Here is a 12,383-nt window from a genome sequence, read left to right as displayed (position 1 = left end):
TTTAGCAATACTTTTTCCTTTTTCATATCTTATTTTTTATTTTTTTGTTTTCTAGCATGCATGCTATACAATATTCCATTCTGTGATTGAGACTTCTGCATGTAACAATTGATAACATTTTGTTACTTAGTGTTATTTGGTTATAAATGTTGCATTTCTCTTTGATTCCTCATTAAAATAACTGAATTCCTCCAATACACATGCACAGGTTAATCATTTTCTTTTTTCTGATACTATACTGTATGTATAGCCCCTACAGAGGGGCTTATTTTTTTACTGCTGCAGTGATTTGGAGGACCCTGAGTTGAATATTTGGACATGCTACTAGCGCAACCAGTGGCGGATCCAGGGGAGGGGGGGCACTCGGGCCCGTGCCCCCCCCGTCGTTTGTGGCCTCCGTCCCCCGTCCCCCCCGGCGCCGCACAGGGAGATGACGGGCGCCCGCTGAGATTGTGTTACCAGCGGGCGCCCATCTCCCTGCACAGCGGCAGCCGGAGGCAGGAGCTCAGTACTGAGCTACTGCCTCTGGCGCTGTCACTGTGCGGCGTTTGCTATGGGAGAGACGTCAGTCATGACGTCTCTCTCATAGTGCTGAGGAGAGGACGCCAGGAGGAGGACTGCAGCGGTCTGGAAGCGGGAACGGGCTTGGTAAGTATGTTCTCTTTTCTCTACCTCAGTGCAGCGGGGGCATCTACTGGGGGCAAACTAGGGGGAGACATTACTACTGGGGGCATCATCAAGGGACATTACTACTGGGTGGGGGGGCATTACTACTGGAGGCATTATTACTGGGGGAGCATCTACTGGGGGGCATTACTACTGGGGGGCATCTACTGGTGGCATTACTATTGGGGGGTCATCTATTTGGGGCATTACTACTGGAGGCAGCTACTGGGGACATTTTTACTGGGGGCCATCTACTGGGGGCATAATTACTGGGGGGGATCTACTGGGGGCATTACTACTGGGGGGTCATCTATTGGGGGCAAACACCTAGGGAGCATTACTGCTGGGGGCAAACTACTGGAGGACATTATTACTGGGGGGGCATCTACGGGGGCAAACTACTGGGGGACATTATTACTGGGGGGCATCTACTGGGGGCAAACTACTGGGGGACATTATTACTGGGGGCCAACTACAAAGGGGCTAACTACTGGGGGCATACTACAGGAGGGCATTACTACTGGCGGCGTAACTACAGGGGCATTACTACTTGGGGGCTAAACTACAGGGGGGCCAAACTACTGGGGGCATAACTACAGGGGCCAAACTACTAGGGGATAACTACAGGGGGAATTACTACTGGGGACTAAACTACAAGGGGGCATAACTACAGGGGCTAAACTACAATCGGGCAAACTACAGGGGGGCATTACTACTGGTGGCTAAACTACAAGCAGGCAAACTACTGGGGGCATTACCACTGGGAGGCTAAACTAAAGGGGGGGTAAACTACTGGGGTCATAACTGCAGGGGCATTACCACTGGGGGCATAACTACTAGGTCGCTAAATGACAGGGGGACATTACTACAGGCAACATTACTATTGGGGGCAATACGGGCATTGCATAAGGGGCACCACTACTATGGGGTCTATATAAGGGGCACTACCAGTACAGTGGACATTGCATAATGAGCGCTACAACTGTGGGCATTGTATAAGAAGCGCCACCTCACATGCACCAAAGCCGCACGCAAATGTACTTGCCCCATCTATGGTGCCCCCCCTATCATTTTCTTCTGGATCCGCCCCTGAGCGCAACCCAGTATATCCCACATCTTTTTCCTCATGCCATATTTTAGATGAAATACTTGGCTACTGATCAGACTCCACCACTCGGAATAAGTCATAATAGTGATAATCTGATTCTTAGAGAGTCCTATTGCACAGAATCAATCCCAGAAGTCTTATGCCGGGCATACACGGGCATACAAAATGCCTGTCAAACAAACAGGCATTTTATCTGCCACTGCCGATATCCAGGACATACACTGTGTGATCTCTCACAGTGCATGTCACCTGATGGGTTTGGTATGGAAGGTAGATAGTAACTAGGTCGACAGTGTCTAGGTCATATGGAAGGTAGATAGTAACTAGGTCGACAGTGTCTAGGTCGGCCACTATTGGTCGACAGGGTCTATAGGTCAACAGCGTCTTTAGGTCAACATGGTCTAAGTCGACAGGTCAAAAGGTCGACATGAGTTTTTTATGTTTTTTTGGTGTCGTTTTCTTCATAGAGTGACCAGGAACCCCAATTAGTGCATCGTGTCCCCTCACATGGCGAGCGAATTTACCGGTCCAATCGTAGTCCACGTGGATCATTAAGTATGAAAACGTTCAAAGAATGAAAAAATCATGAAAAACTCATGTCGACCTTTTGACCTGTCGACCTAGAACATGTCGACCTAGAGACCATGTCGACCTAGTTACTGTCGACCTAGATAGTGTCGACTTAGTTACTGTCGACCAAGAGACCAGATCCTCACCTGATATAGGCGCACCGCCCCTCGGGAGGAGACATTTCTCCATTCCTTCCCATGTGAGAGAACAGGGGAATGTTATACCCACATCCAACACGTGCAAACACCACACAGAGTGGCCTCTGTGCGTGTGCTTGTTCTGCACGCTGCGTACATTGGCTCGCGAAGCCCTGCGTATTAGCGTGTGGTATGAGTAAATACGGTAGCATACGCATTCGCATAGAAAAGCCACAAAGACATACAGTATCTGACATTTTATCCACATAGTGCATAATTTACACATAGTCTACACACACCACACCAGCAAGTTACATTTACTTCAGAAATAGAACAATAGAGATATTCAACTTTACAGGATGTGAGGGGACAGAATTAGGTTAGGACATAGTGTTTGGTATCCAGATGTACAGTATTTCAGGGGCTACATTTGCAGTTTGCAGATTATAGATATAGATATTCGTATCTTACTGTAATTACTGTACTCCTGATATTCGGCGGGAACCCAGTGGAGGACATCTGCAAGTACAGCTGGACCAAGCTAAGATTGACTGAGGACCGGATCTGGGAAGCGCAGGCGAACAAACGTATGTACTATTGGTTGTAGCTCTTCTCTTGTAATATTTTAGTATTTCTGTGTGTATCCCCTTTTAGTAAATATTTGTTGCTGCGTTGGACCACAACATAACATATACAACTGGTGTCGCATTACATTCTTGTTTGGGTATAGAAGTGTATTCAGCCACACGTGTCACTGTACAGTGCGCATAGCGTGTCAGCATGCATACGCTACGTGCATTCACGTCGTAGGGGTATTGTCAACATCCAGTGGCCGCAGCGGCCCGTACCAATCGTATTATAAGGTATAGCATTTCCCTGTCAGTTAAACGAACTTAGCAGTTTGCGGCTCGTCCGGTTCACCACAGACTCACGACTTGCAGGGCCTAACAGACTTTGGTCTACCAACAAAGGGTGGAGATGTGTCTTAAGTGAATTCATATTGTGTTTAAAACTATCTAATGTTGTTAGACCACGTCTGTTCTGTATAGTCTTAGAGGTGCTGGTACGAACCGAGGGAAAACAGGGAAAAGCCATTCACTTTCTTTTGTGTGTAATTTTTGGTGCGAAAGTGCGCACAAAGCGTACTGATAGTTTGCATACATTCTAACATATTGTTGCCATAGGTTGAAATAGTCATTATAGATCTCTATAAAACCGGATATGTTTATATGTTATATATTTGATATATTTTTTTAAAGGAGTAATTATAAAAACACAAAACACAGTTCCGGCCTAAACGTTTAGGTAAGCACTCAAAGGAGGATTACCCTTATGGGCGACTTCCAGCTGGTGTAAGGAACAAAAGCGTATTGTGTAAGTGAGTAGTAGGATTATTGCTTACATTGATAGTTATAAGTGTGGTATATTGAGTTGCGAACGCACGGTGTACACGTGGTACAGTAGAAAAAGTATGTGATATAAACCTACGGGAATGCGCACGTGGCGAAGGAACGTGTATGATTGCGTAAGCACGCAAGGTTGCATGAAGTAGCGAGCGCAAGTGTAATCACACAATAGAAATAAATTTAAAGGCAGGATAGAAAACATAGTTATACAATAGCAAGTAACTATCCGATTTTAGAGCAGATTATTATAATATTTTGTTTAAAGTGCACTACCTCTGGGACAAGCTATAAATAAAAGGGAGTGATATTTTTCTGTACAGAAAACGTTGTGTGTTAGCGTGAGTTGAAAGTAGATGTGGATGTATTGAACCCCAGAGAAACCGGGAATCCCATGGAGACGCTGAGTTAGCAGAGGCTCGGCGGCATGAAAGGGTCGCAACCTTACATTATAAGAGAAATACGCAAGTAGTGAGGAAACTTTCGGTGGAGCGTGATAGAGTAAAGATTGTGAAGTACTGAAGTTAAGTTTTTTTATATTACGCTCCGGCTGTGGAGCACAGCTAGTAGAATTCGACTCCTGTGATTGTAGGGCATATAGATAAAAAGTATCTATAGGCCGTGCGATTGGACCGCACGTCTGTGTGTGATACGTGGCGCAACATGATACCATTTGCGTTCTCTTTGCAATTGCGTCATCATACCCGCTGTGTGGAGCATACGCAGACGTGATTTGTGTAAGAGAGTTGGTGAGAGAACTCAGAGGACTTTCACCGTTTGCTCATATTGTACATCTGGGGATTGTGTAAAGAAAGCCCACAATGGGAGCCAAGTGTACAAGCGAGAAACGTTCAATGGCCAGGGTTCAGGCTGATGAGCTGAGACCAAGGGGGTATGCTCAGTTGATAATGTGTGGGAAGTATGGTCCACACGCGGAGGCTTTCTGTGATGAATGGGTGAGAATGACAGCGGATAATAAGAGATAATTTCCTAGGGTTGGTAGTTTTGATCCAGAGGTGCTGCAGAATGTTAGGAATAGAATATGTCTGAATAAATCTAGGAAACAGAGGATCAGACATAACGTTCAACGGGCAGGGTTCAGGCTGACGAGCTGAGACCAAGGTGGTCCGCTCAGTTGATAATGTGTGGGAAGTATGGTCCACACGCGGAGGCTTTCTGTGATGAATGGGTGAGAATGACAGTGGATGATAAGAGATCATTTCCTATGGTTGATAGTTTTGATCCAGAGGTGCTGCAGAATGTTAGGAATAGAATATGTCTGATCAAATCTAGGAAACAGAGGATCAGACATAACGACTGTTTAAACATATGGCAACAAGAGGGAGAGATGCAAAGGGAACTTGCTCGCACAGCAAATTCCAAACCAAACGGGAATGTGAATGCGACGGCACCACCACCGCCATATGTCGATGCGGAGAAGATAGCTACAACCAATGGTATATTGGGAAATGATAGGAACATACAAACCAATTGTACTAATCATAACACATGCAAGTTGTATCTTGTTCTAAATGTTCCCAAAGGTTGTAGTTCTGAGGAAGACGACGAGTCCAGCATAATTTCAGCCCTCTCCCTGGCAGCCACCATATGGGAAATGCAGGTGGGCACGGCCCAACCAGTAAGAGTCGTGGCGATGCCCTCCATGGGAGGAGCAGATGAGATCGTATCCACAGGTAAGTACATGACTGTTCATTATGCAGAGACAGTAGCCCCCCCTGCACAGACACAAACAAAGGTGAAGTTGTTCAGTTAAACCCAGTTCGGGTAATAGCAGTCCCCAATGGGAGAACTGATAACCAGGGAGTAACCCCCATCAGGAACATTGCAATGCATTGTCCATGGTCCCGGTCTGGAATGAGGTCCATTATGTCAGAGTTCCCCCGATCCCAGGAAAGATCTAGTAGGATGCCAGAAATTTATTAAAGAACTGGGCAATGCCCACGAGTCCACGAACAAGGATTGGCAGGCAGTGTTATGAGCGAGCCTACCCTCAAATATTGACACCCAGAAATTTATAACAGACTGCAAGATAGATGCAGACGTGCCTCTCACTGATAAATACAATCAGGAGAACGTTAGGCAAATTAATATACAACTAGTATTGTATTACCCCGCCATTGTCAAGTGGAATAAAATTTTCTCCATAAGACAGAAAGAAAGTGAGACGGCATCCGAATATTTCCATAGAGCATTACAGGAAAAGGCTAGATACACTGGGATAGGGGATATAAAGGAAAATGCCAACCACAGGGAGGTAGCTGTCTCTGTACTAATGGACGGGCTCAAAGATGCTCTGAGAACCAGAGTACAAACCTCTTTGCCAAATTAGAGGGGGATTACGGTAGATGAACTGAGAGAGTATGCTATCGATCACGACCGTAATATCGTCAAGCACAAGGAGTCGCAAGGGGATAGGTTGATGCTGTTAAGTTAACAGGCTCTTGAAGGGATGTCTGACCAACCAAAACCCCAGATCCCTGAAGACTGGAGAAGGCCAATAACATGTTTTACTTGTAAGAAGGAGGGACACATAGCCAGAGAATGTAGGTATGGAGGGACACATAACAATTACAGGCCCCCTAGACAAGATTACGAACCACACTATCAAACACATTGACGAAATCAGGGAACATATAGGAAAGACTACGAGCCACACAGAGGGGAAACACGGAGGTACCCACCAAGGAGGGACTGGCAGCCCTCCAAAAACTCACAGCTATCCCCCACACATATAGTAGCTGCCAATGCTCTGCGGGAAGGCCCAAAACCACAATAGGGGCCAGGTCATACCTGTAGTCTGCAGCCAGTGAAATTGATTGCTGGCCTTGGAGGTGAACCTGAGGTCATGGTCAATGTAGCTGGCATACCACAACCTTTTCTTGTAGATACAGGGGCGGCCAGATCAGTGCTAAACTCCACAACAGGTGTAATGACCACGGGTAAAATGATTTCGGCAATGGGAGTAACGGGAAAGGTGCAGCAGTACTCTTTGTGTAGACCTGCAGAGATTACGATAGGGCCCTTGCATACCAAACATTCTTTCCTGTTGACTGCATCGGCTCCGACTAATCTACTTGGCAGAGATTTGTTGTGTAAAATGCGGTGTGTCATATATTGTACCTCTGAGGATGTGTTCTTAGATATCCCTGAGAACCATGCACAGGAAGTACAAGATATATTAGACAACCCTCAAAGGCTAATGTTACACTCTACCGTTATAGACATGTCCATCACAGGTAGAGGAAATGATCTCGCAAATACCGGGTTCCCTATGGACCAAAGATGGACAGGACACTGGATGGATGGCGAATGTAGCCCCAGTAGCAGTGCAAGTAAAAGATGGCAGGATAGCTCCAAAAATCCCCCAGTACCCTCTGAAACCAGAGGTGGAATAAGGAGTTTACCCAGTCATAGAACGGCTGCTAAAGCAGGGCATCTTAGTCAGGACGTCCAGCACAGCCAACAGTCCCTTCTTCCCTGTGAAAAAAGTGGGGGGAGGGGTTACAGGCTAGTGCAGGATCTAAGGGGGATAAACAAGATAGTTGAGAGCCAATTCCCCGTAGTGCCCACTCCAGCTGCCATCCTCATGCAGATTCCCTCTACCTCTAAGTTCTTCACTGTCATTGACCTCTGTTCTGCTTTATTTTCTGTCCCTCTTCACCCCGACAGTCAGTACCTTTTCGCTTTCACCTACAGGGGAGTACAGTACACATGGACCCATCTCCCCCAAGGTTCCATTGACAGCCGAAGTATTTTCTCCCAGGCCCTATATGACTGTTTGCAATCCTTTCAACCTGAAAATGGGTCAGTGCTGATTCAATATGTTGATGACTTGTTGTTATGCTATGACTCATTCAAGTCGTCCCTGGCAGACACTAAACAGCTTCTGTTTCATCTCTCCCATACAGGACACAAGGTTTCTAAGGATAAGCTGCAGTTGTGCCGGACTAAGGTTAAATACTTGGGAAACTGCTTGACGCAAGGACTCAGACACCTGACTACAGACAGAATACAGGCCATCCGCGACATGACCCTGCCGCAAACTCAGCAACAGATTTGCACCTTTCTAGGAATGTGCGGGTATTGTCGGAACTGGATTCCGGGGTTCTCTATTCTGGCATTACCACTGCAAGAAATGGTCTCTTCGAACAAACCAGAATGGGTCTCTCATACAGAAGAGTCTGAACTAGCGTTTGAGAGACTAAAATAGTGTTTGTCACAAGCACCAACATTGGGGATGCCATATTACGAGAGACCTTTTGAGTTGTACGGTACCAAGAGTGCTGGGTGCATGCCAGGAGTCTTAACCCAGAAACATGGTAATGTCATCAGACTGGTAGCCTACTACAGTGCACAATTGGTTACTGTAGCACGGTCTCTCCCCACTTGCCTACGAAGTGTTGCAGCCATAGCTTTGTTGGTAAGTAAAAGCGAAGAAGTAGAGTTAGGACACAATCTGAAAATCTATACACCTCATGCAGTATCAGCCTTGCTGAACTCCGCCCAAACCAGACATGTCTCATCCGCTCGGTTTACAAAGTGGGAACAATCACTGATGGCCCCTGTAAACATCACCATAAAGAGGTGCGGCACACTAAATCCTGCAACTTACTTGCCGAGTGTGCCTTGTCATGCACAAAGGGTGGAGGATGAGAATGATGGTGAAGGAGGATTTAGTGCAGACACTGATACGCATGATTGTATGCAATACCTGAACCAGACTTTCACTGCGAGACCTGACATCAGTGACAACCCACTGGAAGGCATAGACTTTACCTTCTACACTGATGGTAGTTACCACAGACAGACAGACTCGGGAGACCTGTGCACCGGATACGCAGTTATAGATGATGACGGTATCATAGAAGCTGAACCCCTTGGTCCACCTCACTCAGCACAAGTCGCTGAGCTGGTAGCACTGACCAGAGCATGTGAGTTGGCAAAGGGTAAGTCAGCTAATATATACACGGACTCTAGATACACCTTTGGAGTGGTGCATGATTTCGGGGCCCTGTGGCGCCTCAGAAATTTCATGACGGCAGCTGGCACACCTGTAGCACATGCGTCACACATTAAGAGGCTTCTGACAGCCATACAGGAACCTGACAGAGTGGCTGGTATCAAGTGTAAAGCACATACTTACAACCAAGACCCAATCTCACTTGGTAACAGCCGAGCAGCAAGCACTACCACACAAATTAACACCACACAACTGATGACATTCAACACGGTAAACATGCAACAATTAATTAAAATGCAAAATTTGTGTTCCCTACAACAGAAGGCAGTCTGGAAGGTGAAGGGATATGGTCAGGAGTCCTCAGGACTCTGGAGAGATGGACAAGGTAAGCCAGTGGCCCCCAGGGCATATTTCCCGAGCCTAGCTGAAGCGGCATATGGTCTGACTCATCTGGGCAAGGAAGGTATGTGCAAATTAGTAAGAGCCTACTGGAGTGCACCAGGGTTCTCTTCTCAGGCGAGCAAGAAAGCAATGACATGTCTTACTTGCTTGAGGAAGAATATTGGTAAGACGATACCGACAGAGCCATCCCCTATCCCTCCTACAGACGGACCTTTCCAGGTCAAACAAATCAACTTCATACAGCTACCACCCTGTAGGAATTTAAAGTATGTTTTGGTATGTACTGATGTCTTTTCGAGCTGGATAGAAGCATTCCCCGCTGCCACAAATACTGCCGTATTCACTGCTAACAAAATTGTACAAGAATGTGTGTGTAGATGTGGTATCCCTAAAATGATTGAAAGTGATAGGGGTACCCATTTTACAGGTGAAGTTTTTCAGGTCATTTGCAAACTTATGGGTATTAATAATAAGCTACAAACTCCCTACCGGCCACAGGCCAGTGCGAAGGTGGAGAGAATGAATACCACTATTAAGAACAAGCTGAGCAAAGTGATGGCTAAAACTGGACTGTTGTGGCCTGAAGCACTGCCACTAGTGATGTACAGTATCAGAACCACTCCCAGTTCACCGCTTAACCTATCACCCTTTGAAATTCTTTTTGGACAACAGCCCCATGTAATGATAGACCCCCAGGATGATCTGAAGTGCAATAATGAAATGACTGTGCAATATTTGGTTAGGATGAGCCAGCAACTGAGAAACCAGCAAAGGAATCTGAAACTGGTGATTCCTTACCTACCAAACAGTAATTGTCATGACATTGAACCTGGGGACTATGTGATGATTCAAAATTTTCTATGCTCAGGTTGCCTTATAGACAGGTGGAAAGGACCGTATCAAGTTTTGTTGACCAGCACGACAGCACAGAAGGTTGCAGAGAGAGACACTTGGGTCCACTCGTCCCACTGCAAGAAGGTCGCTGACCCGGAAAAAACTTGTGAGAAAGAGAAAGGTGACGAGAACCTCATATCACTAGAGAATCTGTTCTAGGAAAGCTGAGAGGCAGGACTGTTGAACGGCACCTGAGCGTGGTGAACAGCAAGATCAAGGATGGTTGTCTTATTTTTTTTCTCTATCCAAACACCCCACCCCTCTTCATTTTTTTTCTCCTCCCTTCTTTTTTTTCCTTACCAAAATGGATCCATATCAAGAGACTGTGTTTCGACTTTTTCTTGTGATTCTATTTTTGATCAGGACAATTTGATTTTGTGAGGGCTCCCGAGAAGTCGAGCAAGGATCTGGAATGGGTTCTGATGGAAAGGATGAATTCGTAGGACCCCAGGATCAGTCCATCACTTTGGTCAAGGCTGGTATCAGTCAGAGATCTGGTAGTCACGGAGCTCGGAGGCAATGTGAAGGGTTATTGTCTGATGACTACTGCATATGTAAGTACTGCGATAACATAGTCGAAGATGGGTGCATCCAGAGATGTCAGTCAATCAATAATATCAATATTGGCAGACATCCTTTGAGTGATTACCTATCATTAGTGGGTACGGTCTTAAACCAAACGGAATGCTGGGTGTGCTCACAAGTACCTCAAGGACAGAGTAAATCGGGATTAGTGCCATACCCCTTAACAGTGAATGAGTTACTCGAATTACATGGGGGGGAGACCGGTGGACAGGAAATTCAAAATATCTAGACCCCCTAGTTTGAAGCTCCACCAGTAACACGTAGATAGGTCACTACTGTGTTTTAATGTGTCCAATTTCCGGAAACCAGGAAATTGGGAAGTGACATGGAACAATCAGACAATGACCTTCTCACATAGAGCTGATAAAGAACTCATCAACTCCGAACTTGTACGTGGGATAGCCACAAGTCAGAAGTACTACCGATACAGGTATACACATGGGATCAAAACCATGTGGGCTGGAAAAGTGACACAGGGATATTGTGCTCAAATCATCCAGCCAGATACTTGTATCAAACAGATGGAAGAGCTGGGGACCGGTTTCTTCATGAGAATTATTTGTGATATGATCTTGACGTATTTTGTCCCCTATGTTCTTCCAGATGACGCCTATCTCATATGTGTAAGGAAAGCGTACAAGTGTCTCACTCCGAGCTCTGAAGGGTTGTGTTACATAGGCAGAGTACTACCAGAGGTCATGACCATCGCACATGACAAAATGAAAGATATTCACCGCAGCGCTCCGCCTCCTTATACTCACACCCACTGTGAACACATTTTCAAGAGACACCTCATAGATAGGCGAGAGCTCTCAGCCTCCAATTTGATCCATGAATCTACCGGGATTCAATTCTTCTTGCATTAGATATCACCCATACTGCCAGAGGAATTATAAATTATAGGTACATCCATGCACTAGCGAACTTGATAGATAATATTACTGAGATGTATGATGACACCTTCAGGTATACGGGTAGGGAACTACAGGTCTACAAGAACGAACTGGTCCAGCACAGGATGGTCCTAAATTATGTCACGGCTGTGACAGGTGGGTATTGTGTTACTTTGGCGACTCAATGTGGTGTGAGGTGCTGCACGTATATTACCAACAGTACTGAGGACCCAACGGAGATCATTGATCAAAAGATGGACGAGATCTTGCAGTTGAAATGGGAGTTCAGAAGGAAACACAATCTCACTTTAGCGGCTGTGGGTAATGAATTGACCGGCTGGGCCTCATGGTTGAACCCACTCAAATGGTTCTCTGGGTTAGGAGAGTGGGCACAAAGTGTAATTGCAAGTATGAGAAAATTTCTCCTCTGTATCCTGAGTGTTGTCATAATTATCGGTCTGATAGTTAAATGTGTTAGAATTTTGACGCGGTGAAAAAGACATAACACAAATTTGATGAGTCTAAGGAGCGGGTGCGTTGTTAATGTGGCAGATTTGATATATGACCCAACCATAGAAACAGTGTTGTGATAAGGAATGTAAATGAATTTCATGGCCTGTTTCTTTCACCATCTTTTTGTTTTCCCCTCTACCCAGAGATCTACAACCGGAAATGACATCAGTGTACCCTAATTTATGTGAATGTATCTTTATATGTCTTACCCTCATTTCTGCAATCTTCAGT

Source organism: Pseudophryne corroboree, chromosome 4 (genome assembly GCF_028390025.1).
Source record: "Pseudophryne corroboree isolate aPseCor3 chromosome 4, aPseCor3.hap2, whole genome shotgun sequence".
Classification (NCBI taxonomy): Eukaryota; Metazoa; Chordata; class Amphibia; order Anura; family Myobatrachidae; genus Pseudophryne; species Pseudophryne corroboree.
The sequence above is the reverse complement of the archived record's forward strand: the minus strand, read 5'-3'. Positions refer to the sequence as shown.